The 27,937-nt window shown below is 46.5% G+C and overlaps 2 protein-coding genes across 5 annotated transcripts in view; one reads left to right on the forward strand and one right to left on the reverse strand.

Annotated features, from left to right (window-relative positions):
* Positions 1 to 26,738, reverse strand: part of LOC139269914 (zinc finger protein 551-like) — a 68,756-nt gene extending 42,018 nt beyond the window's left edge. Inside the window, exons 1-2 of one of the 2 annotated variants that reach the window (XR_011594370.1) lie at positions 25,802 to 26,738; positions 13,471 to 18,234 (exon numbers count right to left, since the gene is read on the reverse strand). The gene's annotated coding sequence lies outside the window, so the exon portion shown is untranslated. Of the gene's footprint in view, positions 1 to 13,470; positions 18,235 to 25,801 lie in introns of those variants that run through there. The other variant, XM_070888404.1, reaches the window with a different exon arrangement.
* LOC139269759 (zinc finger protein 239-like) overlaps positions 1 to 27,937 on the forward strand; it is a 57,329-nt gene that overhangs the window by 17,691 nt on the left and 11,701 nt on the right. The window contains exon 2 of one of the 3 annotated variants that reach the window (XR_011594336.1): positions 875 to 1,944. The exons of 1 other annotated variant lie outside the window; for it this stretch is intronic. The gene's annotated coding sequence lies outside the window, so the exon portion shown is untranslated. Of the gene's footprint in view, positions 1 to 874; positions 1,945 to 26,830; positions 26,853 to 27,937 lie in introns of those variants that run through there. One more of the 3 variants, XM_070888393.1, reaches the window with a different exon arrangement.

The following is a 27,937-nucleotide window of genomic DNA, read 5'->3' on the forward strand; positions in this document are numbered from 1 at the left end:
ATGAGGTGGATTAATGCTCAGAATTATGTGGCCCTTGCCCATTGGGTGGTTTAATGCTCGGGCTGACTGGCCCTCCCCAGATTGGCTCACCAATTGGTGCATTCAATGGCGGAATCTTTACCTGGAGTCCCCCGCACGGCAGAAAGTGCCCTATCAATGACAACAGGAGCCCAATGCGCAGGCGCGGATCGGGCTGTGCTCTGAGCATGCGCAGTGCCAGTGGTGGAGATGGTCTGAGGCAGAAGAGACATTCCGCGAGGCGGTAGGAGCTTGTGGACGCAGGGGAGGAATTGGACACCTGGTTGGGCCGGGAAGCTTCATAATCACCTGGTGAAACATCAAGCCCCCCCAAAAAAGCCCACAGGCCTCGAATAAGAGCCCGCAGGTCCTGTGTCTGCACTGCAGTGATAGGCTCGGTCGCCCGGGGTAACTGGCCACCACCATGGACAGAGAGAGATCAGGGCACCTGCATGGCCATCTTGCTGAAGGCTTTCTCCCCGGGGACAGGCCAGGGCTACAGCGCCTACGTGTTCATCTTGGTACAAGAGTAGCGAGTGGGAGGGGCTTCAGGGTCCCAGTGACCAGAAGAGAAAATCATTGACTCATTGATTTTATTCTCAGTCTGCACACAGTGGGTGAAGAACTGAACCCAATGAGAACAGAGGGAGGGAGAAAACTGGATGGAGGAAAGAAATGATGGAGAGGGTGCGATGGGTTTGGGTTTCAGCACAGGGAGGAGGGAGAGTGTGTGGGACGGAGATTTACAGCTTTCGGGAAACAAGAGAGGAAAGAATGTTCCATAGAAACTAGAATTGTCTGTCCCCAATTTCTATCCTGCACTTCCAGTGCTGAGCTTTGTAAATTCCTTTTACAGGATATTAGAAGGGGAGGATGCGCAGATGGGAAACTCAAATTAAACATGATGTCAAGATGTGACAGAGCGACTCAATTCATCAGGACCTGAATATCAATGGCCTTTCAAAGTAGGAGAAATGTTTGTTTGTTCTGTCTGTGGGAAAAGATTTCAAACATCAGTGTGACTGGAAAAGCACCGAGACACACACACCCGAGTGAGAGTGTTCCAGTGCACTGACTGTGGAAAGAGCTTTAACCAGTTACACAGCCTGAAAAACATCACATCATTCACAGCGGGGAGAAACCGCACACGTGTTCTGTGTGTGGACAAGGCTTCAATTGATTGTTCAACCTGGAGAGACACAAGGACACCCGCACCACGGGGAAACCGCGGAAATGTGGGGACTATGGGAAGGGATTCAATTACCCATCTGAGCTGGAAACTCATCGACGCAGTCAAAGCGGGGAGAGGACATTCACTGAATTGTCCAGCCTGCTGATACACCAAAGTACTCACACCGGGAAGAGGCCATTCACCTGCCCCGTGTGTGGGAAGGGATTCATATGTGCATCCCACCTGCTGACACACCAGAGGGTTCACATTGATGAGAGACCTTTTAAATGCTGTGACTGTGGGAAAAGCTTTAAAACCTCTCTGGTACTAATTCAACACCAGTGAGTTCACACCGGGGAGAGGCCGTTCATCTGCCGTGTGTGTGGGAAGGGCTTCACTCGTTCATCCCAGCTCACTGCACACTAAGTTGTTCACACCAATAAGAGACTTTTTAAATGTTCTGACTGAAAAGAGCTTTAAAAACAGAAATGATCTGATGAAACACCAATGCACTCACACTGGGGAGAGGCTGTTCACCTGCTCCGTATGCGGGAAGGGATTCACTCAGTCATCCAACCTGCTGAGACACCAGTGAGTTCACAAGTGATTGCAGGGTTGGATTCTGCTGTTATTGTTGCTATTAGTCACATCCAGGACTGAACCATGTTCACTGACAGTTGAGTTTTGTTGCTACTGATGTAATTAATCACTATAACTGCACTGGAGTTTAATTTTCTGGATATTTGTCAAATAAATCAGCTTTGTTTCCTACATACAGTGAGTTGATTCATTGATTTCTCCAAGAGGAGACTAATTGGTGTCCTGTTACCGACTGTTCCATTTTTGAGCCTTTTCTCCTTTGTTAAAGGGAGACTTGTACCTGTATTTATAAAGTGTCTTTCACAACCTCAGGATGTCCCAAAGCGCTTTACAACCAACGAAGCACCTTTTAAGTGCAGTCGCTGCTGTAATGTAGGAAATGCAACAACCAATTTGCAGACAGTAGGCTCCCACAAATAGCAATGTGATGATGACCAGATAATCTGTTTTAGTGATGTTGGTTAAGGGATAAATGTTAGCCAGGACACTGGGGTGAACTCTTTTCTTTGAAATAACGTCATGGGATTTTTTTTATGCCCATTTGAGGTCAAATGGGGCCACGGTTCAACGTCTCATGTAAAAGACGGCACCTTTGACAGCGCAGCACTCCCTCTGGACTGCACTGGAATGTTGTCCGAGATTTTATGTACCAGGCTCTGGAGGTGGAGTTAAACCACAACCTACTGACTCAGAGACAAGAGTGCTGCCACTAAGCCACAACTAACACCTCATTACTCTGGATTATTTCAGTTCTCTTACAGTTGGTTACTCTCCTGGACAAGTCCGAACTCCCCATACTTTCCAGAACGCCTCACCTAGCCTTGGGATCCAGGGAAGGTATTGGTACACGCCGGTGTACCTGCCCTGGGAGTGTTTGATCGGATAGTGGATCATAGAAATTTACAGCACAGAAGGAGGCCATTCAGCCCATTGTGTCTGTGCCAGCCGACAGAGCTATCCAGCCTAATCCCACTTTTCAGCACTTGGTCCTAGCCCTATAGGTTACGGCACTTTAAGTGCACATCCAAGTACTTTTTAAATGCTATGAGTGTTTCTGCCTCTACCACCCTTTCAGGCAGTGAGTTCCAGACCCCCACCACCCTCTGGGTGAAAGGAATTCTCCTCAAATCCCCTCTAAAGCTTCTACCAATTACCTTAAATCTATGCCCCCTGATTGTTGACTTCTCTGCTAAGTGAAATAGGTCCTTCCTATCCGCTATATCTAGGCCCCTCATAATTATATACACCTCTGTTCCAAAGAAAACAACCTCAGCCTATAAAATCTTTCCTCACAGCTAAAATTATCCTCGTAAATCTGCTCTGTATCCTCTATAGTGCAATCTTTCCTGTAATGTGGTGACAAGAAACTGCATGCAGTACTCTAGCTGTGGCCTAACGAGTGCTTTATACAGTTCAAGCATCACCTCCCTGCTCTTATGTTCGATGCCTCGGCTAATAAAGGCAAGTATCCCGTATGCCGCCTTAACCACCTTATCTACCTGTCCAGCTACCTTCAAAGATCTGTGGACATGCATTCCAAAGTCCCTCTGTTCCTCTACACTTCTCAGTGTTCTACCATTTAATGTGTATTCCCTTTCCTTATTAGCCCTCCCCAAATGCATCACGTCACACTTCTCTGGATTGAATTCCATTTGCCACTGTTCTGCCCACTTGACCAATCCATTGATATCTTCCTGCAGTCTACAGCTTTCTTCTACATTATCAACAACACAGCCAATTTTAGTGTTATCTGAAAACTTCTTAATCATACCTGCTACATTCAAGTCTAAATCATTGATATATACCACAAAACGCAAGGGACCTAGTACTGAGCCCTGTGGAAGCCCACTAGATGGAGCTTTACTCTGTATCTAAACCATGCTGTACTTGGCCTGGGAGTGTTTGATGGAGAGTATAGAGTGAGTATCAAACCCATGTTGTACCTGCACTGGGAGGATTTGGGACACCGTAGAGGGAGCTTTATTCTGTATCTAACCTGTGCTGTATCTGCACTGGGAGTGTTTGAGTCAGTGTAGGGGGATCTTTATTCTGTATCTAACCTGTGCAGTGTTCGATGGAACAGTGTCGAGGGAGCTTCACTTTGTATCTAACCTGTGTTGTACCTGCCCTTGGAGTGTTTGATGAGAAAGTGTAGAGGGGGCTTTAATCTGTATCTAACCTGTGCTGTACTACATACCTTATTACATTAATATACTTGCAGAATGGGCATATAATTAGCAAATGAACTTCAACACCGATAAATTGTAGTACAGGTGCAACACCCCGAATCCGGAATTCCAAAAACTGGAATTGTCCAAAAACCAGACATTTTGCGCATCGCAGATGGAGTCATCCGGAATTATTGTCTGAAAACCGGACATTTTTGAGGCGGCCAAGATGGCGACATCGGGAAGCGAGGGATGAGGAAACCGGTAAAAAGCACAGCGCCGAGGGGCCGCGAGAATCAGCGGGTGGCGAGGAGCAGAGGATCGGCGGTTATTGGTGAGCGTCGTGAATCAGCGAGCGGCGGGAATCGGTAAGCGGCGAGGAGCGGAAGATCAGTGGGTGGCAAGGTCTGAAATCCGGTAAAACCCGAAATCCAGCACTGATTCAGCCCCAAGGATTCCGGATTTCAGACATCGTACCTGTATTGCATTTTGGTAACAAAAATAAGGAGGTCATTATTTGGAAAACAAGAATCTAAATGGGGCAGAAGAATAAAGTGATCTCGGAATACAAATACACAAATAACTAAAAGTAGCGACGCAGGTTAATAAGGCTGTAAAAAGAGAAAAGCAAGCACTTGGGTTTATTCCAAGAGAGATTTAATTGAAAAGTAGTGAAATTATGCTAAACTTGTATTGAACCTTGGTTAGACCACACTTAGAACATAAGAAATAAGAGCAGGAGTTGGCCATTTGGCCCCTCTCGCCTGCTCCACCATTCAATAAGATCATGACTGATCTGATATTGGCCTCAACCCCACTTCCTTGCCCGCTCCCCATAACCCTTGACACCCTTATCATTCAAAACTCTCTCTATTTCCACCTTAAATATATTCAGTGACCCAGCCTCCACAGCTCTCTGGGGTAGACTTGGGAGTACTCTATACAATTCTGGTCTCCATATTATAAAAAGGATATAGAGGTACTGGAGAGGGCGCAAATTAGATTTACAAGGATGATACCAGAAATATGAGTTTTTGACTATCAGGAAAGGATGAACAGGCTTGGGTCTCTTTTCTCTTGAAAAGAGAAGGTGGAGGGGTGACCTAATAGATACAGAGTGTTTCCACTTGTGAGGAAGAGTAAAACTATAGGCCATCAATACAAGATAGTCACCAAGAAATCAAATAGGGAATTCAGAAGAAATTTCTTTACCCAGAGAGTGGTGGGAATGTGGAACTCCCTACCACAGGGAGTGGTTGAAGCAAATAATTTAGATGCATTTAAGAGGAGGCTAGACAAGTATATGAGAGAGAAGGGAATAGAGGGTAGTGCTAATAGAGTTAGATGAGGAAAGACCGGAGGAGGCTCGAGTGGAGCATAAACATTGGCATCGACTGGTTGGGTCAAATGGCCTATTTCTGTGCTGTATTTCCCATGTGCCTGCCCCAGGAGTGTTTGACAGGACAGTGTAGAGGGAGATTTATTCTGCATCTAATCAGTGCTGTACCTGCCCTGGGCGTGTTTGATGAAACAGTGCAGAGGGAGCTTTATTCTGTATTTTACCCATGCTGTACCTGCTCCAGGCATGTTTGAAGAAACAGTGTAGAGGGAGCTTTATTCTGCATCTTTATTTTTATTCATTATGGGACGTTGGCGTTGCTGGTAAGGCCATCATTTATTGCCCATCCCTAATTGCCCTTGAAAAGATGGTGGTGAGCTGCTGCCTTGAACCGTTGCAGACCTGGTGGTGAAGGTACTCCCACAGTGCTGTTAGGGAGGGAGTTCCAGGAATTTGACTCGGCGACGATGAAGGAACGGTGATATACTTCCAAGTCAGGATGGTGTGTGACTTGGAGTGGAACTTGCAGGTGGTGGTGTTCCCATGCGCCTGCTGCCCTGGTCCTTCTAGATGGTAGAGGTCGCGGGTTTGAGAGGTGTTGCTGAAGAATCCTTGGCAAGTTGCTGCAATGCATCTTGTAGATGGTACACACTGCAACCATAATATGTCGGCGATGGTGGGAGTGAATGTTTAAGGTGGTGGATGGGGTACCAATCAAGCAGGCTGCTTTGTCCTGGATGGTATTGAGCTTCTTGAGTGTTGTTGGAGCTGCACTCAACCAGGCAAGTGGAGAGTATTCCATCACACTCCTGACTTGAGCATTGTAAATGGTGGAAAAGCTTTGGGGAGTCAGGCAGGGGGGGGGGGGGTGGGAGACATTCGCCGCAGAATACCCAGCCTCTGGCCTGTTCTTATTGCCATAGTATTTATGTGGCTGGTCCAAGTTAAGTTTCTGGTCAATGGTGACCCCCTGGATGTTGATGGTAGGGGATTCAGTGATGGTAATGCCGTTAAATGTCAAGGGGCGGTGGTTAGATTCTCACTTGTTGGAGATAGTCATTGCCTGGTATTTGTGTGGCGCGAATGTTACTTGCCACTTATCAGCCCAAGCCTAAATGTCGTCCAGGTCTTGCTGCATGCGGGCATGGACTGCTTCATTATCTGAGGAGTTGCGAATGGCACTGAACACTGTGCAATCATCAGCGAACATCCCCACTTCTGATCTTATGATGGAGGGAAGGTGATTAATGAAGCAGCTGAAGATGGTTGGGTCTAGGACACTGTACTGAGGAACTCTTGCAGCGATGTCTTGGGGCTGTGATGATTGACCTCGATACAACCACAACCATCTTCCTTTATGCTAAGTATGACTCCAGCCAGTGGAGAGTTTTCCCCTGATTCCCATTGACTTCAGTTTTACTAGGGCTCCTTGATGCCACAATGGCTCAAATCCGCGTCGAATTCCTGGTCAATCAGGTGGTTAATGGTGGCAGCATAGCCCTCCAGTACTGTAATCCCTTTGACTAAGCTCTCTGCTGCCCCATCGCCTTCTCGAGCAGCCCCTTTGGCTATGTCTGTCTGTCTTTGCAGCAACTTCCTGACTGTGTCTTTAAGACTTTCCGATTGTTCCTGTATAGCTTGTATGTCTAGGGCATGAGGTTCCCATGTTGACCCCTGTTAAGACGTCATTGATTAGACCCCGTTTCTGTCTGTGGGTCTGACCCGCTCTCAGAGGGCTCCGGTATCTGGAAGCCCCTGAGGTGTCTCGGGATTCTTTCAATACTATCTTAAGCATTCGGGTATACAATGCTCGCATCTTCGGGTCACATTTCTCTGGTAACCCTATGTCCATTAGGTTCACTATCACGGGTAATATTTCATGGTGCACATTTTCATACAATTGGCTAGGGACATGACCCGTCTTTATAAATGCAATTGTAATACCTGGGTCGAAATGTTCGTCCTGCCCTGACCCATACCATACTGGCATCAGGCTTATGATTTCTAACGTGTGAATCTATGTCATAGTATTCTTCCATTCTTTTTGTATAACATTCCTCAAAGTCCTTATGGTCATAATAATGATCACGATAATAGTTACGATCGCTAAGGGGTGTCCATATAGAGACACTAACAAGGTTACAGGATATACATGCCGTTCGGTGGGATATCACAGAGATTCCTAGCATTTTCAGTTGGACCCCCTTGCATCTTCGGATGGTGCCATTTGGTGGCAGACCAAAGTCCACCAGATCTCCTTCTGTCTGAAAGATCCCCAATATGTGGATTCCATCCCCCACAATTATTCGTCTGAATTCAGGATCCGTTGGGTCTTCCTCATGGTGTTGAAACGTTGTCTGGATCATCCATAACAGTATCATCATCCGCCAGGCCATCCTGTAAAAGGGGTGGATGCCCTTGAGCTGACCACTACATGTCAGTGTAGCTTTTCAACTGGGACCAATGTTTCCACCATCCTACTCCATTCATATTCACACATGCACACGTATCACCTCTGATCAATATCTCGTATGGTCCCGACCACTGCGGCGCGAATCTGGTTCATCCCGGTAACCCCTTAATCATTACTTTCTCCCCCACTTGGGGAAGGTCTGCCGGGAACTCTATCTCTTCTTGTTCGTCCCGGCCTGCCTATTGTTCTCTTACTTCCTGTCACATATCCTTAAGTTGCTTACTTAACTCCATTACATATCTTTTATTTGATCCCGTAGTGGGCCCACGTCGGACCCTCCTGTAATTATACCTTCGGGCAGTCGCATTGCCCGACCAGTCATAAGTTAATACGGAGTTAATCCTGTCATCCGGTTAGGGGTTGCCCTTTGTCTCATCAGGATAGCAGGTAGTAGCTCAGCCCAAGCCTGTCCAGTTTCTTGGATGGTTTTTGACAGGGCTGTCTTTATTGTCCGATTCATCCGTTCTACCATTCCCGAACTCTGTGGGTGGTAGGGGATGTAAAATTTTTGTTTGATGCCCAATATAGTGCATAGTAATTTCATCACCTGTCCTGTGAAGTGGGTTCCCTGATCGGAGTCTATTTGAGTAGGGTTGCCCCAGCGATGAATCACTTCCTCGGCTAAGATATGAGCTACTGTAGGTGCAGTACAGTTTCGGGTAGCAAAAGCTTTCCACCCACCGTGTAAACAAATAAATTATTACTCGACAGTATTTCTTTCTTCTTGGGCTTGGCAATGGTCCTGTGAAATCAATTTGTATATATTGTATACAAATATTGTACCTGTCTGTCTGATCTGGGCTTTCTTGGGATTGGCTTTAAATCCCACCCTTTGTAGGGTTTCTAAGATTTCTATGAGAGCTCCCGTGTGTCCCCGTTCATCCTCTGAGGCGATCAGCAGATCATCCACATACTGGAGGACTGTACTCCTGTAGGGCACTAGATCCACCTTCTCCAGGGCTTGACCTACAGTCCGGTTAAATATTGCCGGGCTATTGTGGAATCCCTGGGGCAGCCGTGTCCAGGTATACTGCCGATCTCCTACAGTAAAGGCAAATTTATCTTGGGATTCTCGTGCCAAGGGTATGGACCAGAATCCATTGGCTATATCCAGTACTGTGACTATTTTGTGTTCTGGTTTCAGCCCATTAAAGATTGTGGCCAGGCTAGCCACGATAATGTGCTGTCGAGGTGTTACTTTATTCAGGGCCGTGTAATCTATGGTCAGCCGGTATGAGTCATCTGGCTTACTGACTGGCCATACAGACGAATTGGTGGTACTTTCATCTTCCTGGAGGATGTCACTATCCAATAGATCCTGTACAATTTGTTTGACTGCCTCCTGGGCTTCGGGTTTTATTGGGTATTGGGCAGTCGGAGAGGCCTACAAAAGGCCAGCTGGTGCAGCTGCAGCAGGGAGAGAAGGCAAAAAAGTAGAAAGAAATAGAAGGGTGACGTCACAGCCAAGGTGGTAAGTGATTGGTGAGTAGTTTTTCTTTTTCTTTTCTTTATCAGTAAGTCACTTTTAAGCATTGTTGTTGCCAAATTAAGTTAATCTAAGGGTTAAGACACTGGAAGCGTCCCTGACGACTACATGTGCGGGAAGTGCATCCGCCTGCAGCACCTGACAGACCGCATGGCGGCACTGGAGCTGCGGGTGGATTTACTATGGAGCATCTGCGATGCTGAGGATGCCATGAATAGCACGTTTAGTGAGTTGGTCTTACCGCAGGTAAAGGGTCCATAGCCAGATAGGGAATGGGTGACCAATAGGAAGAGCAGTGGAAGGAAGGTAGTGCAGGGGTCCCTTGCGGTCATCCCCCTCCAAAACAGATACACCGTTTTGGGTACTGTTGAGGGGGATGATTCATCAGTGGAGAGCAGCAGCAGCCAAGTTCATGGCACCGTGGGTGGCTCTGCTGCACAGGAGGGCAGGAAAAAAAGTGGGAGAGCTATAGTGATAGGGGATTCAATTGTAAGGAGAATAGATAGACGTTTCTTCGGCTGCAACCGAGACTCCAGGATGGTTTGTTGCCTCCCTGGTGCAAGGATCAAGGATGTCTCTAAATGGGTGCCCGGCATTTTGAAGAGGGTGAACAGTCAGTTGTCGTGCATATAGGTACCAACGATATAGGTAAAAAATGGGATGAGGTCTTACAAGACAAATTTCGGGAGCTAGGAGCTAAATTTAAAAAGTAGGACCTCAAAAGTCGTAATGTCAGGATTGCTACCAATGCCACGTGCTAAACAGAGCAGGAATCGAAGGATAGCTCAGATGAATATGTGGCTTGAGGAGTGGTGCAGCAGGGAGGGATTCAAATTCCTGGGACATTGGAACCGGTCTGGGGGAGGTAGGATCAGTACAAACCGGACGGTCTGCACCTGGACAGGACCGGAACCAATGTCCTAGGAGGAGTGTTTGCTAGTGCTGTTGGGGAGGGGTTAAACTAATATGGCAGGGGGATGGGAATCTATGCAGGGAGACAGAGGGAAGTAGAATGGGGACAGAAGCAAAAGATAGAAAGAAGAAAAATAAAAGTGGAGGGCAGAGAAACCCAACGAAAAAAGCAAAAAGGGCCACATTACAGCAAAATTCTAAAGGGGCAAAATGTGTTAAAAAGACAAGCCTGAAGGCTCTGTGCCTCAATGCGAGGAGTATTCGGAATAAGGTGGACGAATTAACTGCGCAGATAGCAGTTAACGGATATGATGTAATTGGTATCACGGAGACATGGTTCCAGGGTGACCAAGGCTGGGAACTCAACATCCAGGGGTATTCAACATTTCGGAAGGATAGACAGAAAGGAAAAGGAGGTGGGGTGGCGTTGCTGGTTAGAGGAAATTAATGTAATAGTAAGGAAGGACATTAGCTTGGATGATGTGGAATCGGTATGGTTGGAGCTACGGAATACCAGAAGGCAGAAAACACTAGTGGCAGTTGTGTACAGACCACCAAACTGTAGTAGTGAGGTTGGGGACAGCATCAAACAAGAAATTAGGGATGCGTGCAATAAAGGTACAGCAGTTATCATGGGTGACTTTAATCTACATATAGATTGGGCTAACCAAACTGGTAGCAAGGCGGTGGAGGAAGATTTCCTGGAGTGTATTAGGGATGGTTTTCGAGACCAATATGTCGAGGAACGAACTAGAGGGCTGCCATCCTAGACTGGGTGATGTGTAATGAGAAAGGACTAATTAGCAATCTTGTTGTGCGAGGTCCCTTAGGGAAGAGTGACCATAATATGGTAGAATTCTTTATTAAGATGGAGAGTGACATAGTTAATTCAGAGACTAGGGTCCTGAAATTAAGAAAAGGTAACTTCGATGGTGAGACGTGAATTGGCTAGAATGGATTGGTGAGTGATAATTAAAGGGTTGATGGTGGCAAACATTTAAAGATCACATGGATGAACTTCAACAATTGTATATCCCTGTCTGGCGTAACAATAAAACGTGGAAGGTGGCTCAACCGTGGCTAACAAGGGAAATTAGGGATAGTGTTAAATCCAAGGAAGAGGCATATAAATTGGCCAGAAAAAGCAGCAAATCTGAGGACTGGGAGAATTTTGTAACACAACAGAGGAGGACAAAGGGTTTAATTAGGAGGGGGAAAACAGAGTATGAGAGGAAGCTTGCTGGGAACATAAAAACTGACTGCAAAAGCTTCTATAGATATGTGAAAACAAATGTCAGTCCCTTCAGTGAGATTCAGGTGAATTTATAATGGGGAACAAAAAAATGGCGGACCAGTTCAACAAATATATTGGTTCTGTCTTCACGAAGGAAGACACAAATAACCTTCCGGAAAAACTAGGGGACCGAGGGTCTAGTGAGAAGGAGGAACTGAAGGAAATCCTTATTAGACAGGAAATTGTGTAAGGAAAATTGATGGGATTGAAGGCCGATAAATCCCCGGGGCCTGATAGTCTGCATCCCAGAGTACTTAAAGAAGTAGCCCTAGAAATAGTGGATGCATTGGTGATAATTTTCCAACAGTCTATCGACTCTGGATTGGTTTCTATGGACTGGGGGGTAGCTAATGTAACACCACTTTTTAAGAAAGGAGGGAGAGAGAAAAGGGGTATTATAGACCTGTTAGCCTGATATCAGTAGTGGGAAAAATGTTGGAATCAATTACTAAAGATGAAATAGCAGCACATTTGGAAAGCAGTGACGGGATCAGTCCAAGTCAGCATGGATTTATGAAAGGGAAATCCTGCTTGACAAATCTTCTGGAATTTTTTGAGGATGTAACTGGTAGAGTGGACAAGGGAGAACCAATGGATGTGGTGTATTTGGACTTTCAAAAGGCTTTTGACAAGGTCCCACACAAGAGATTGGTGTGCAAAATTAAAGCACATGGTATTGAGAGCAATGTACTGACGTGGATAGAGAACTAGTTGGCAGACAGGAAGCAGAGTGTCGGGATAGACGGGTCCTTTCAGAATGGCAGGTAGTGACTAGTAGGATGCCGCAGGGCTCAGTGCTGGGACTCCAGCTATTTACAATATACATTAATGATTTGGATGAGGGAATTGAGTGTAATATCTCCAAGTTTGCAGATGACACTAAGCTGGGTGGCGGTGTGAGCTGTGAGGAGGACGCTAAAAGGCTGCAGGGTGACTTGGACAGGTTAGGTGAGTGGGCAAACGCGTGGCAGATGTAGTATAATGTGGATAAATGTGAGGTTATCCACTTTGGTGCCAAAAACATGAAGGCAGAATATTATCTGAATGGCGGCAGATTAGGAAAAGGGGAGGTGCAAAAAGACCTAGTGTCATGGTACATCAGTCATTGAAAGTTGGCATGCAGGTACAGCAGGCGGTGAATAAGGCAAATCGTATGTTCCGGCCTGAAACAGAGGGCCGGTTAGCAGCTTGTTGAGCCTGCGCTCTGGTGGTGAGAAGCTGCTGCGGTCCCGAGGGAAGATCTGTGGCACCGCCCAGGTTTGTCAGTCTGTTCATTGGCGGCAACACCCAGGTCAGCCCCGCCCACTGGGGGCCCAGCCCCAGCCCTCACGCACACCGATTGGTTGGAGGACCATCATCACCTGCCCCGAGTTTGCAAAGAGATTCACTAATTTATCCAAGCTGCTGAGGCACCAGCGAGTTCAGGGGTTGGTTTCTGCTGTTATTGTTGCTGTTAATCATATCCATTGACTGAACCATGTTCATTTTTGTACTTGGGGTTTGGTAAAACTGATATTAGTAACCCCGAAAACTGAGCTGGAATTCAATCTGTATCAATGTCAAATAAATCAGATTTGTTTCACAGTTTGTGTCGAATCCTTGATGTCTCGACAATAAGACGAACTGATTGAGGACTTGTTGCAAACTGTGTGGAATTCATCTGAGAACGGAGTTCCCGCAACTTTTTAAAAAGATGGAGCTACAAGATGTCCAAGTCTGACGGACAGAAATTTCTATTTTATCACAGGATCCACTCCAACCATCCAGGGCAGTGAGTCTCTGTAATATTGTTTTTTAACCTATGGGAAATGTTCTGTATCTGTTATTGTCACGGGCAAAGCGGCATGGTTACTTAAACATCAATTTAATCAAACTCAATGGGCAATTGGTCTCCAAAGGCAAGAGTCTCCTTAAAGCTGACGGTGTCGGCAGTTCTGCAGCTCATTTCTCACTGAGAGCGTGACAGAATGAGAAGCTTTAACAATAGCCGATGTTTCACAAAGGGAGACCTCAGCAGACCAAAGGACATTGGTGGAGTTTAATGGGCTATTTGTAACAGAAGGAAAGCTTGTCACTGCAAACAGACAGTTTAACAGTCTGCCCATGGCCCACTCTAACCCCCACCTTCTCTCGCTCTCTCTCTCTATTTATGGACACTGCTGCAGTAATTGCTCCTCTGACCTTTCCTCTCTTGTTCCTTCTGCACTTCTAATATATGGCCCTACACAATTTTGCTCCCTCTACATCCTCACTGTGCTGGAATCTACACCAGTCTCCCCGTTCTCTCCCTATTGAACTCAGTCTTCCCCTCCTGAAGTGCACAGGCTCCAAAATTGAAGGTTGGTGTCCCTTAGTCCCTACTCCTTGATTTACCTGCCCTTCTAAGAACATAAGAAATAGGAGCAGGTGTAGGCTATTTGAACCCTCGAGCCTGCTCCGCCATTTAATATGATCATGGCTGATCCGATCATGGTCTCGGGTCCACTTCCCTGCCCGCTCTCCATAATCTCTTATTTCCTTAATCGGTTAAGAAACTGTTTATCTCTGTCTTAAATTTATTCAATGACCCATCTTCCACAGCTCTCATGCAGTGAATTCCACTGATTTACAATGCTCAGAGAAGAAATTGCTCCTCATCTCAGTCTTAAATGGGTGGCCCCTTATTCTCTCCTCTTTTCCCCCTTGGTTGTGTTGCACACTCTAGGCCTTGGCCCTTCCCCGAGGATTTTCAATATGAACAGGGGGATGTGTGTTGAGACAGGATGTCCCAGCTCTCCACCTTTAAAGGAACAAGGAGAGGACCAGCTGGGCTGAATGGCATTGCTTTATGACATCACTGCAGTGCCTAGCAACCAACCTCCCTGAGCCCTGCTCATTATGGGCTGGGTTTAGCTCAGTGCTGTTACAGGAAGGGAAACAGGAGCAGGATTCGACCCGTGTGGAGCACAGGATTAATGGGGAGAGGTACAGGATCAATTTATACCTTATTGAGTGAGGAATATCATTATCCTGGATACTCCCTGTCTCTCAGTATGTGTTTGAGGGAGAAAGATGTCAGTAAAATTCCCTCTGTATCTAACCAGTGCTGTGCCCAACTGGACAGTGTTTGATGCTGGCACTCGGATGGCTAAAGATAACCCAAAGATGATCTGATAAACCCATCAGCTTCTCCCCTGGGCATAGATCCTGAAGGACAGGGAGTGTCTCTAATATTTTGGCCAGTGTCCTTGATCAAATTTAAACACCTCACTCACATTTCTTTTTTTATTCATTTATGGGATGTGGGCGTCGCCTCTCAACTCTCATTCTTCTAAACTCTAGAGAATATAGGCCTAGTCTATTCAATCTCTCCTCATCGGATAATCCCCCTATCCCAGGGATCAGTTCAGTGAACCTTCATTGCACTCCTTCAATGGCAAGTATATCCTTCCTTAGATAAGGAAACCAAAACTGTACACAATACTCCAGGTGTGGTCTCACCAGGGCCCTATGTGATTGCAGTAAAATGTCCTCACTCTTATACTTAAATCCTTTTGTATTAAGGGCCAACATACCATTTGCTTTCCTAATTGCTTGCTGCACTTGCATATTAACTTTCCGTGATTTGTGTACAAAGACAACCAAGTCCTTCTGAACACCAACATTTCCCAATCTCTCACCATTTAAAAAAAATGTTTTTCTATTTTTCCTACCAAAATTGATAACTTCCACATTTATGCACATTATATTCCATTTGCCATGTCCTTGCCCATTCACTTAGCCTGTCTATGTCCCCTTGAAGCCTCTTTACATTCTTCTCACAACTTACATTCCTACCTAGCTTTGTATCATCAGCAAACTTGAATATATTACATTTGGTCCCGGCATCCAAATCATTGATTTAGATTGTGAATAGTTGGGGTCCAAGCACTGATCTTTGTGGTACCCCACTAGTTAAAGCCTGCCAACTCAAAAATGAACCATTTATTCCGACTCTCTGTTTTGTGTCCGTTAATCAATCCTCAATCCATGCTAGTATATTATCCCCCAATCTCATGAGCCCTAATTTTGTTTAATAACCTCTTGTGTGGCACCTCATTGAATGTTGTGAAAATCTAAATACACTACATCCAGTGGTTCCGCCTTATCTATCCTGCTAGTTATAACCTCAAAAAACACCAACAGATTTGTCAAATACGATTTCCCTTTCATAAATCCATGTTGACTCTGCATAATCCCATTATTACTTCCTAAATGCCATGTAGCCACATCCTTAATAATAGATTCTAGCATTTTCCCTACTACTGATGTGAGGACTCCCTGTACAGCATGGGTTAGATACAGAGTAAATCTCCCTCTACCCTGTCCCAAACACAGCCAGAGCAAGTGTACCACATTTCCTACATTGCAATAGTAACGACAATTCAAAAGTACTTCATTGGTTGGAAAGCCCTTTGAGAGGAGCTGAAGGCAGGAATGTCACTATATAAATGCAAGTTCATGCCTTCTTCACAGCACAGGTTGCATACAGAGTAAAGGTTCCTTTACACAGCCCATGATCGGGTCACGGCGCAGGTACAGAATGGGTTAAATACAGAGTAATTTCTCCCTCTACACTGTCCCATCAAATAATCAAGGGGCAGATACAGCACAGAGTAAACCTCCCTCTAAGCAGTCCAGTCAAAAGCTCCCAGAACAGGTATTGCACAGGTTAACATAGAAAATAGGTGCAGGAGTAGGCCATTCAGCCCTTCGCACCTGCACCGCCATTCAATGAGTTCATGGCTGAACATGCAACTTCAGTTCCCATTCCTGCTTTCTCGCCATGCTCCTTGATCCCCCTAGTAGTAAGGACTACATCTAACTCCTTTTTGAATATATTTAGTGAATTGGCCTCAACAACTTTCTGTGGTAGAGAATTCCACAGGTTCGATACACAGTAAAGCTCCTTCTACAATGCCCCATCAAACACTCCAGGGCAGGTACAGTACGTGTAAGATACTGAATAAATCTCCCTCTACACTGTCCGATCAAACACTCCCATGGTAGGTACAGCACAGGTCAGATACAGAGTAAAGCTCCCTCTATGCTGTCCCACTGGACATTCCCAGGTAAGGATACAACACAGGTTAGATACAGATTAAATCTCCCAGGGTAGGTCATCATCATCATCATAGGCAGTCCCTCGAAATCGAGAAGACTTGCTTCCACTCTAAAAGTGAGTTCTCAGGTGCATGTGCAGTCCAATATGGGAATTACAGTCTCTGTCACAGGTGGGACAGAGAGTCGTTGGAGGAAAGGGTGGATGGGGTGTCTGGTTTGCCGCACGCTCCTTCCGCTGCCTGTGCTTGTTTTCTGCATGCTGTCGGCGTCGAGACTCGAGGTGCTCAGCGCCCTCCTAGATGCTCTTCCTCCACTTAGGGCGGTCTTGGGCCAGGGATTCCCAGATGCCAGTTGAGATGTTACACTTTATCAAGGAAGCTTTGAGGGTTCCTTGAAACGTTTCCTCTGCTCACTTGAGGCTCACTTGCTGTGTAGGAGTTCCGAATAGAGCATTTGCTTTGGGAGTCTTGTGTCAGGCATGCGAACAATGTGGCCCGCCCAACGGAGCTGGTCGAGTGCGGTCAGTGCTTCGATGCTGGGGATGTTGGCCTGATCGAGAACACTGATGTTGTTGCGTCGATCCTCCCAGTAGATTTGCAGGATCTTGCGGAGGCAGCGCTGGTGGTATTTCTCCAATGCTTTGAGGTGTCTACTGTATATGGTCCACGTCTCTGAGCCATATAGGAGGGCAGGTATCACTGCAGCACTGTGATAAGCTTGGTGCCAGATTTGAGATCCTGGTCTTTGAAAACTCTTTTCATCAGGCGACCGAAGGCTGCGCTGGCGCACTGGAGGTAGTGTTGGACCTAGTCATCGATGCCTGCCCTTGCTGATAGTAGGCTCCCGAGGTATGGAAAATGATCCACGTTGTCCAAGGCTGCGCCGTAGATTTTGATGACCGGGGGCAGTGCTATGTGGTGGGGTCAGGTTGGTGGAGGACCATTGCCTACAGATGTTTAGTATAAGGCCCATGCTTTCATACGCCTCCGTGAAAATGTTGACGATGGCTTGGAGTTCAGCCTCTGAATGTGCGCAGACCATGTACTGTAGTTCGATGACAAAGGATAGGACGACCTAGGATCTAGCCTGGAGACGACGAAGGTTAAACAGGTTCCCATTGGTTCTATAGTTTAGTTCCACTCCAGCGAGGAGCTTGTTGAGCGTGAGATGGAGCACTGCAGCGAGGAAGAGCATTGGCGCGATGACGTTGCCTTGCTTGACCCCGGTCTGGACGTGGATTGGGTCTATGGTGGATCCGTTGGTCAGGATCACAGCTTGCCTGTCGTTGTGGAGCAGGCAGAGGATGGTGACAAACTTTTGGGGGCAGCTGAAATGGAGGAGAACACTCCATAGTCCCTCACGGTTGACAGTGTCAAAGGCCTTTGTGAGGTCAAAGGCGGCCATGTACTGGGTTGATGCTGTTCCCTGCATTTCTTTTGTTGTTGTCGCGGGTGAAGATCAGTGGACGGAATCCTGTATTGTGACTCTGGGAGGAGCTCTTCAGCCACAGGGAGAAGATAGTTGAGGAGGATTCTAGCAATGACTTTCCCAGTGGCCGACAGCCTGGAGATTCCTTTGTAGTTTCTGCAGTCAGACTTGTCCCATTTTTTTGAAGGTGGCCACGATTATGGCATCTGAGATCTCCCAGCATGCTCTCCTCCTTCCAGATAAGAGAGATCCCAGGGCAGGTACTGCATTGGTTAGATACAAAAGAAAGAAAAGAAAGACTTGGATTTATATAGTGCCTTTCATGACCACCGGATGTCTCAAAGCACTTTACAGCCAAGGGAGTACTTTTGGAGTGTAGTTACTGTTGTAATGTAGGAATTGTGGGAGCCAATTTGCACACAGCAAACTTCTACGAACAGCAATGTGATAATGACCAGATAATCTGTTTTTTCTATTTTGATTAAGGGATAAATATTGGCCATGACTCCCCTGCTCTTAGAAATAGTGTCATGGGATCTTTTAATTCCACCTGAGAGCGCAGACGGGGCCTCAGTTTAGCGTCTCATCCAGAAGATGGCACCTCCAACAGTGCAGCACTCGCACAGCACTGCACTGGAGTGTCAGCCTAGATTTTTTTTTTGTGCTCCGGTCTCTGGAGTGGTACTTAAACCCACAACCTTCTGACTCAGGCGAGTGTGCTACCCACTGAGCCATAGCTGACACTGACAAAGTAAAGCTCCCACTACACTGTCCCATCAAACACTCCCAGGGCAGGTACAGCACTGGTTAGATACAGAGTAAAGTTCCTCTACACAGTTCATCAAGAACTGCCAGGGCAGTTATATCATGGGTTAGATACAGAGTAAGGTTCCATCTACACTGTCCTACCAAACATTCCCATGTACAGCATTGGTTAGATACAAATTAAAGCTCACTGTACACTGCCCCAAAAACTCCCAGGGCAAGTAAAGCGTGGGTTAGATACAGAGTAAAGCTCCATTGACACTGTCCCATCAAATACTCCCAGGGCAGGAACAGCACGGGTTAGATACAGCATAAAGCTCCTTCCACCCTCTCCCAAACACTCCCAGGGCAGGTACGGTATGGGTTAGATACCGGGTAAATCTCCCCCTACACTGTCCCATCAAACACTCCCAGGGCAGGTACAGCATGGGTTAGATACAGAGTAAGGTTCCTGCTACACTGTCCAACCGGACATTCACAGAGCTGGTACAATATGGGTTAGGCAGAGAGTAAAGCTCCCTCTACACCTTGCATAGGTTGGATACAGTCTAAAACTCTCTACACTGACCCATCAAACACTCTCAGGGTAGGTACAACAGCGGTTAGATACGGGGTAAAGCTGCCTCTGCACTGTCCTAAACAATCCCAGGGCAGGTACAAGAAGGGTTAGATACAAATTAAAGCTCCCTGTACACTTACCCATCAAACATTCCCAGGGCAGGTACAGTACAGGATAGATACACAGTACAACTCCTTCTATGCTGTCCCACCGGGCATTCCTAGGTGAGGATACAACACGGGTTAGAGACAGACTAAATCTCCCTCTACCCTGTCCAAAATACTCCTAGGGCAGGTACTGCATTGGTTAGACACAGAGTACAACTCCCTCTACACTGTTACACCGGACAGTCACAGGGCAGGTACAGCACGGGCTAGATACAAAAGAAAGAAATGAAAGACTTGGATTTATATATCGCCTTTCCCGACCACCGGACGTCTCAAAGCGCTTTACAGCCAATGCAGTACTGTTGGAGTGTAGTCACTGTTGTGATGTAGAAAACGCGACAGCCAATTTGCAAACAATCAAGCTCCCACGAACAACAATGTGATAATGACCAGATAATCTGTTTTTGTTATTTTGATTAAGGGATAAATACTGGCCAGGATTCTGCTCTTCTTAGAAATAGTGTCATGGTATCTTTTACCGTCCACCTGAGGGAGTAGACAGGGCCTCGGTTTAATGTCTCATCCGGAAGACGGCACCTCCAACAGTGCAGGACTCACTTAGCACTGCACTGGAGTGTCAGCTAGATTTTTTGGTGCTCCGGTCACTGGAGTGGGACTTTGAACCCACAACCTTCTGACTCAGAGGCGAATGTGCTACCCACTGAGCCAGAGCTAACACTGGCCCATCAACCAATCCCAGAGCAGGTACAGCACGGGTTAGATACAGGGTAAAGCTCCCTCTACACTGTCCCATGAAATTCTCCCAGGGCAGAGACAGCACGGGTTAGATACAGAGGAAAACTCCCTCTACGTTGTCCCAGCAAACACGCCCAGGGCAGATACAGTACAGGACCGATATGGAGTAAAGCTACCTCTACGCTGACCCACCGCTCAATCCCAGAGCAGGTACAGCACGGATTCAATAGAGTAAAGCTCCCTCTACGCTGTCCCAAACACTCCCAGGGCAGGTACTGCATTGGTTCGATACAGGGCATAGCTCCCTCTACACTGACCCATTAAAAAGTCCCAGGGCTGGTACTGCATTAGTTAGATACAGGGTAAAGGACCCTCTACACTGTCCTATGAAAGGCTCCAAGGGCAGGTACAGTACAGGATAGATACAGAGTAAAGCTTCCTCTACACTGACCCACCGCACAATCCTAGGGCAGGTACAGCATGGATTAGATAGAAAGTAAACATCCCGAATAAACAGTCCAGTCAAAAGCTACCAGAACAGGTACAGCATGGGTTAGATACAGAGTAAAGCTCCCTCTACACTGTCCAATCAACCACTCTTATGGCAGGTACAGCACAGGTTAGACACGGAGTATATCTCACTCTCCCCTGTCCCAAACACTCCCAGGGCAGATGCTGCATTGGTTAAATACAGAGGAAAGCTATGCTGTCCAGCAGACATGTCCATGGCAGGTACAGCATGGGTTATATACAGAGTCAACCTCCCTAGAAACAGTCCAATCAAAAGCTCCCAGAACAGGTACAGCACGGGTTAGATACAGAGTAAAGCTCCCTCTACACAGTCCCATCAAACACTCCCAGTGCAGGCACAGCACAGATTAAATACAGATTAAAACTCCCTCTACACTGTCCCAAACACTCCCAGGGTAGGTACTGCATTGGTTCGATACAGGGTAAAGCTCCCTCTACACTGACCCATCAGACACTCCTAGGGCAGGTACAGCATGGGTTAGATACAAAGTAAAGCTGCCTCGAGACTGTCCCAAACACTCCCAGGGCAAGTACAGCATGGGTTAGATACACAGTAAGGATCCCTCTACACTGTCCTCCTAGATATTCCCAGGGTATGGAGAGCAGAGTTAGATACAGAATATGGCTCTCGATAAACTGTCCTACTGGACAATCCCAGGGCATGTACAAAGTATTGGTTAGATACAAAGTAAAACTCCCTCTACACTGTCCCATCAAACAATCCCAGGGCAGGTACAGTACAGGATAGATACCAAGCAAAGTTCCCTCTACACTGCCACATACACTGACAGGGCAGGCACATCATGGGTTATATACAGAGCAAAGCTCCCTCTTCACTGTCCCACCGGACATTCCCAGGGCAGGTACAGCACTGATTATATACACAGTAAATCTCACTCTACACTGCACCATCAAACACACTCAGGACAGGTACAGCACAGGTTAGATACAGATTAAAACTCCCTCTACGTTGTCCCAAACACTCCCAGGACAGGTACTACTTTGGTTGGATACAGGGTAAATCTGCCTCTGCACTGTCCGATCAAACACTCCTAGGGCAGGTACAGCATAGGTTAGACAAAGAGTATATCTCCCACTACCCTGTCCCAAACACTCCCATGGCAGATACTATATTGGTTACATACAGGGTAAATCTCCCTCTACACTGTCCAATCAAGCACTCCCATGGCAGGTGCAGCACGGGTTAGATGCAGAGTAAAGCTGCCTCTACCGTTGTGTACATGCCCAGGTGTGTTTCAAGGAACAGTTAAGGAGGCAGTTTTACTCTGTATCTAACATATGCCGTACCTGCCCTGGGAGTGTTGAATGGGAAAGTGTAAAAAGTGATTTATTCTGTATCTAAGCTGTGCAGTATCTACCCTTGAATTATTTTATAGGATAGAGTAGGGGACGCTTTAATCTGAATCTAATCACTGCTGTACCTGCCCTGGGAGTATTTAACAGGACAGTGTAGAGGGAGCTTTTTGCTGTATGTTATCCATGTTGTACCTGCTCTGGGAGTGATGGGGCAGTGTAGAAGGAGCTTTACTCTGTATCTAACCCATACTGTATCTACCCCATGCTGTACCTGCCCTGGGTGTGTTTAACGGGACAGTGTAGAGGGAACTTTGCACTGTATCTAACCCGTGCTGTACCTGCCCTGGGTGTGTTTGATGGGAGATTTACTCTGTATCTAACATATGCTGTACCTGCCCTGGAGTTTTTGATGGACTGTGTAGAGGGAGCTTTACTCTCTATCTAATCCGTGCTGTGAAGAAGGCAGGAACCTGCATTAATAGAGTGACTTTCCTGCCTTCAGGTCCCCTCAAAACGCTTTAGAACTAATGAAGTACTTTTGAAGAGTCGTTACTCTTGCAATTATTTTAGTGAAAACAATAAATCAAATGCCCCCTTATTAAAGGGGCACTAGAACCGATAAGTTTCCCAATAAAACTTTGTAAAGAATAAACGGAGCAAATTAAAATTTGGTTGCTGGGGGTGATGATGCACGCCAGTCCCTCCGGCGCCCATCTCTTGCGGAAGGCTGCGAGCGTACCGGTGGACACCACGTGCTCCATCTCCAGGGACACCCTGGCTCGAATGTACCCGTGGAAGAGAGGCAGACATTCGGGCTGAACGACCGCCCGCTGCCTTGACCGGTTAATGGCCACCTTGGCCATGCCCAGAAGCAGTCCTACAAGGAGGCCTTCCGACCTGCCCGCTCCCCCACCCCCGCACAGGATGCCCAAAGATCAGAAGCGTGGGACTGAAGTGCAACCAAAATTTAAGGAGCAGCCTCTTCAAATAATGGAAGAGGGGCTGCAACCTCGTACATTCCACATATATATGGAACATGGACTCCTCTAGACTCGTTACTCTTGCAATGTAGGAAATGTGGTACACCTGCCCTGACAGTGTTTAGGACAGGTTAGAGGGAGATTTACTCTGTATCTAAACCGTGCTGTATGGGTAGTCCTAACATCAGTAGTATGGAAAATTCTAGAACCTATTATTAAGGACGTAGTAACATGGTACTTAGGAAATAATAGGATTGGGCAGTCAACATGGATTCATGAAAGGGAAATCGTATTTGACAAATCTGTTCGTGTTTTTTGAGGTTGTAACTAGCAGGATAGATAAGGGGGAACGAGTGGATGTGCTGTAATTGGATTTTTAGATCGCATTCGATGAGGTGCCATGCAAGAGGTTATTGAACAAAATTAGGGCTCATGGGATTGGGGGTAATATACTAGCATGGATTAAGGATTGGTTAACGGACACAAAACGGAGAGTGGGAATAAATGGGACATTTTTGGGGTGGCAGACTGTAATTAGTGGGGTACCACAAGGATCAGTGCCTGGGCTCCAGCTATTCACAATCTATATCAATGATTTGGATAAGGGGACCAAATGTAATTTATCCAAGTTTTCTGATGATACAAAGCTAGGTGGGAATGTAAGTTGTGAGGAGGATGCAAAGAGGCTGCAAGGGGATATAGACAGGCTAAGTGACTGGGCAAGAACATGGCAAATGGAATATAATGTGGAGAAAAGTGAAGTTATCCACTTTGGTAGAAAAAATACAAAAGCAGAGTATTTTTTAAATGGTGAGAGATTGGGAAATGTTGGTTTTCAGAGGGACCTGGATGTCCTTGTACACAAATCACTTGAAGTTAACATGCAGGTACAGCAAACAATTAAGAAAGTAAATGGCCTTTATTACAAGAGGATTTGAGTATAAGAGTGAGGGCATCTTACTACAATCACATAGGGCCCTGGAGAGACCGCACCTGGAGTATTGTGTACAGTTTTGGTCTCCTTATCTAAGGAAAGATAAACTTGCCATAGAGGGAGTGCAACGAAGGTTCACCAGACCTGGGATAGGGGGATTGTCCGATGAGGAGAGATTGAGGAGACTAGGCTTATATTTTCTAGAGTTTAGAAGAATGAGAGATGACACCCACATTCCATGAACAAATTTTAAAAGAGGTGTTAAAAGTTGATCAAGGACACCAGCCAAAATATTAGACACTCCCTGTCCTTCAGAACCTGTATATAGGGGAGAAGCTGATGGGTTTATCAGATCATCTTTGGGTTAAATGTTGTGCTCATCGAGCTGAGCACTGAGTGCCAGCATCAAACACTCTCCAGTCGGGCACAGCACAGGTTAGATACAGAGTGAACCCATCAGTTGCTCCCCGACACAGATACTGAGGGACAGGGAGTGTCCAGGACAATGACATTTCTCGCTCAATAAGGTATAAATTAATCCTGTACCTCTCCCCATTAATCCTGTGCTCCACACGGGTCGAATCCTGCTCCTGTTTCCCTTTCTGTAACAGCATTGAGTTAAACCCAGCCCATAATGAGCAAGGCTCAGGGAGGTTGGTTGCTAGGCACTGCAGTGATGTCATAAAACAGGGCCATTCAGCCCAGCTGATCCTCTCCTTGTCCCTTTAAAGGTGGAGAGCTGGGACATCCTGTCTCAAAACGCATCCCCCTGTTCATACTGAGAATCCCCGGGGAAGGGCCAAGGCCCAGAGTGTATGACACAACCAAGGAGGGAAAGAGGAGAGAAGGGGGAGATAAATCAAGGAGACGGGACGGAGGAACACCAAGCTTCAGTTTTAGAGCCTGTAGACTTCAGGAGGGGCAGACTGAGTTCAGTAGTTTCAGGATCCAGGGAGAGAACAAGTCGCAGGTGGGGAGACTGATGTGGATTTCAGCACAGAGGATGTAGGGAAAGTGAGATTGTGTAGGGCAGTGTCGGAGGGATAGGAGAGGAAAGGTCAGAGAAGCAATTACTGCAGCAGTGTCCATAAATAGTGAGAGAGAGAGAGAAGGTGGGGGTTTGAGTGGGCCATGGGCAGGCTGTGATCAGCATTCCTTCTGTTAAAAATAGCCTCCTGTAGCCCAGTGACACAAACAGCCCATTAAGCTCCACCAATGTCTTTTGGTCTGGTGAGGTATGTTTTGCTGATGATCAATAATTCATCAATAATTTCTGTCTCCGCAAATGAGAGAGACAATGGCCTCGAGCGGCTCTGTTTAACCCTTCACCAAGTTGCGGCCTTTGGGGGATTTTGGTCTGGTGAGGTCTCCCTTTGTGAAACATCAGCTGTTGTTAAAGCTTCTCATTCTGACATGCTCACAGTGAGAAATGAGCTGCAGAACTGCCGACACCATCAGCTTTAAGGAGACATTTCCCTTTGGAGATCCGATTGCCCATTGAGTTTGACTAAATTGATAAAGTAACCATGCTGCTTTGCCCTGTGACAATAACAGATTATCAAAATATTTCCCATAGGTTAAAAAAGAAATTACAGGAACTCACTGCCCTGAATGGTTGAAGTGATATAATAGAATTTTCTGTCGTGTTAGACTTGGACATCTTGTAGATCCATCTTTTAAAAAGTTGTGGGAACTCAGTTCTCAGATGGATTCCACACAGTCGAGACATCAAGGACTCGACTCACTTGACATTGATACAGATTAAACTCCAGCCCGGTTTTAGGGGTTACTAGCACCAGCTTTACAAAACCTCAACTGCGAGATTGAACTTGGATATGATTAACAGCAACAATAGCAGCAGATTCCAATCCCTGTACTCACTTGTGAATTCACTGGTGCCTCAATAGGTTGGATAAATTAGCGAATCCCTTTGCATGCTCGGGACAGGTGAACAGCCTCTCCCCAGTGTGAATTTGCTGGTGTGTCAGTAGATCCTTTGTGCTTTTAAAGCTCTTCTCACAGTCAGAACATTTAAAAGGTCTTTTATCAGTGTGAACAAGCTGGTGTGTCCTGAGGTTGGATGACTGAGTGAATTCCTTCCCACACATGGAGCAGATGAATGACTTTTCCCTGGTGTGAACTCACTGGTATGTTGGACACAGTAGGCTGGACGAGTGAGCAAATGTCTTTGCACAGTGAGAGCACCTAAACAATCTCTCTTCAGTGTAAATTTGCTGGTGTTTCAGCAGGTTTGATGATTCTTTGAAAGTTTACAGACAGTGAGAGCAACTGAACGGCCTCTTCCAGGTGTGACCGCGTTGATGAATTTCCAGCTGGGACAGGTAATTGAATCCCTTCACACAGTCCCCACATTTCCATAGTTTCTCCATGGTGCAGGTGTCCTTGTGTATCTCCAGGTTGGACAATCAGTTGAAGCCTCGTCCACACACACCGAACACGTGTACAGTTTCTCCCAGCTGTGAATGGTGCGATGTTTTTTCAAGCTGTGTAACTGGTTAAAGCTCTTTCCACAGTCAGTGCACTGGAACACTCTCACTCGGATGTGTGTGTCTCGGTGCTTTTCCTGTCACACTGATATTTGAAATCTTTCCCAACAGACAAACATTTCTCCTTCCACATTCAAAGGTCCTGATGAATGGAGTGACTGTGTCAGATCTTGATGTGATGTTGACTGTGAGTTTGCGGCCTGTAAATGCTGCCCCTCTCACAGCCTGTAACAGCAGTTTACAAAAGCCATCACAGAGTCCAGGATAGAAATTCACAACATTCTCTCCTCCTGGTTCCTGCCCAAGGGGGCCGCACATGCGCCCTGCTGCCCCCGGGGCACCCAGTGGGCGGGGCTGAGCCCGGATCACCCTCAATGAGCATGCGCGGGCGGTGCGACCTGCAAGAGGCAGAGCGGCAACAGCAGGTGAGAGAGGGGTGGAGGGAGGGGCTTAATAAACCCCGGGGGTACGCGGGCTTCACACACCGCGTGCGGCCCAAGCCCGAGAGAAAACTCCACATTATCCGCTTTCCCACAACTACCCGCAGGTGTAAGACACAAACTCCGGGACAACCCGGAAGTGCTGGGAAATCCCCCGCGGGTCAGGGAGTGTCTGTAAATGGGGGAGAAATGGTGACTGGTCAGGGAGCGTCTATAATGCACTTTGGAATTGTAAAAATAGGAATGGCAATATAAATGAAATGGTACAATTTTAAACGGGGTGCAGGAACAGAGACACCTGGGGGTGTATGTACACAAATTGAAGGTGGCAGAACAAGTTCATTTTAAAATAGCATTCAGGATCCTTGGCTTTATTAATTGAAGTATGGAATACAAAAGCAAAGAAGTTATGCCAAACCTTCATAAATCACTAATTCGAGCATTGTGTCCAATTCTGGGCACCACACTTTAGAAAAGACCTCAAGGTCTTGGAGAGGGTGCAGAGGAGATTTACAAGAATGGTGTCAGGGTTGAGGGGTTTCAGTTGCCTGTATCTGGAGACGCTGGGGCAGCGAAGGTTATGGGGAGATAATGTTCAAAATTATGAGGGTTTTTCATAGAGTCGATAGGATAGCAGATGTTTCCACTGGCAGGAGGGCTGGTAACTAGAGGAGACGGGATTAAAATAATTGGGTGAAAAGCCAGGGAGGACGGGTGCAGAGATTTTTTAAATCAGTGACTTATGATCTATAATGTATTGCCTGAAATGCTGGTGGAAGCAGATTCAATAGTAACTTTCTAAAGGGGGTTGAATAAATACTACCAAAGAAATATTTTCCAGGCTTATGGGGAAAGAACAAGGAGTGGGCCTAATTCAATGGTGCTTTCAGAGAGCTGCACAGGCACTGTGGACCGAATGGACTCCTTCTGTGCTGTATGATTCCTTGAAATGGTGACGGTCAGAGAGTGTCTGTATGAGAAGGTGAAATGGAGAGTGGTGAGGGAGAGCCCATCACCAAAACAGGGAGATGTTAGACAAGGAGAGCCAGTGTTGTAAAGAGGGGGAAAAA

This window comes from Pristiophorus japonicus, chromosome 1, assembly GCF_044704955.1.
Source record: "Pristiophorus japonicus isolate sPriJap1 chromosome 1, sPriJap1.hap1, whole genome shotgun sequence".
Lineage (NCBI taxonomy): Eukaryota > Metazoa > Chordata > Chondrichthyes > Pristiophoridae > Pristiophorus > Pristiophorus japonicus.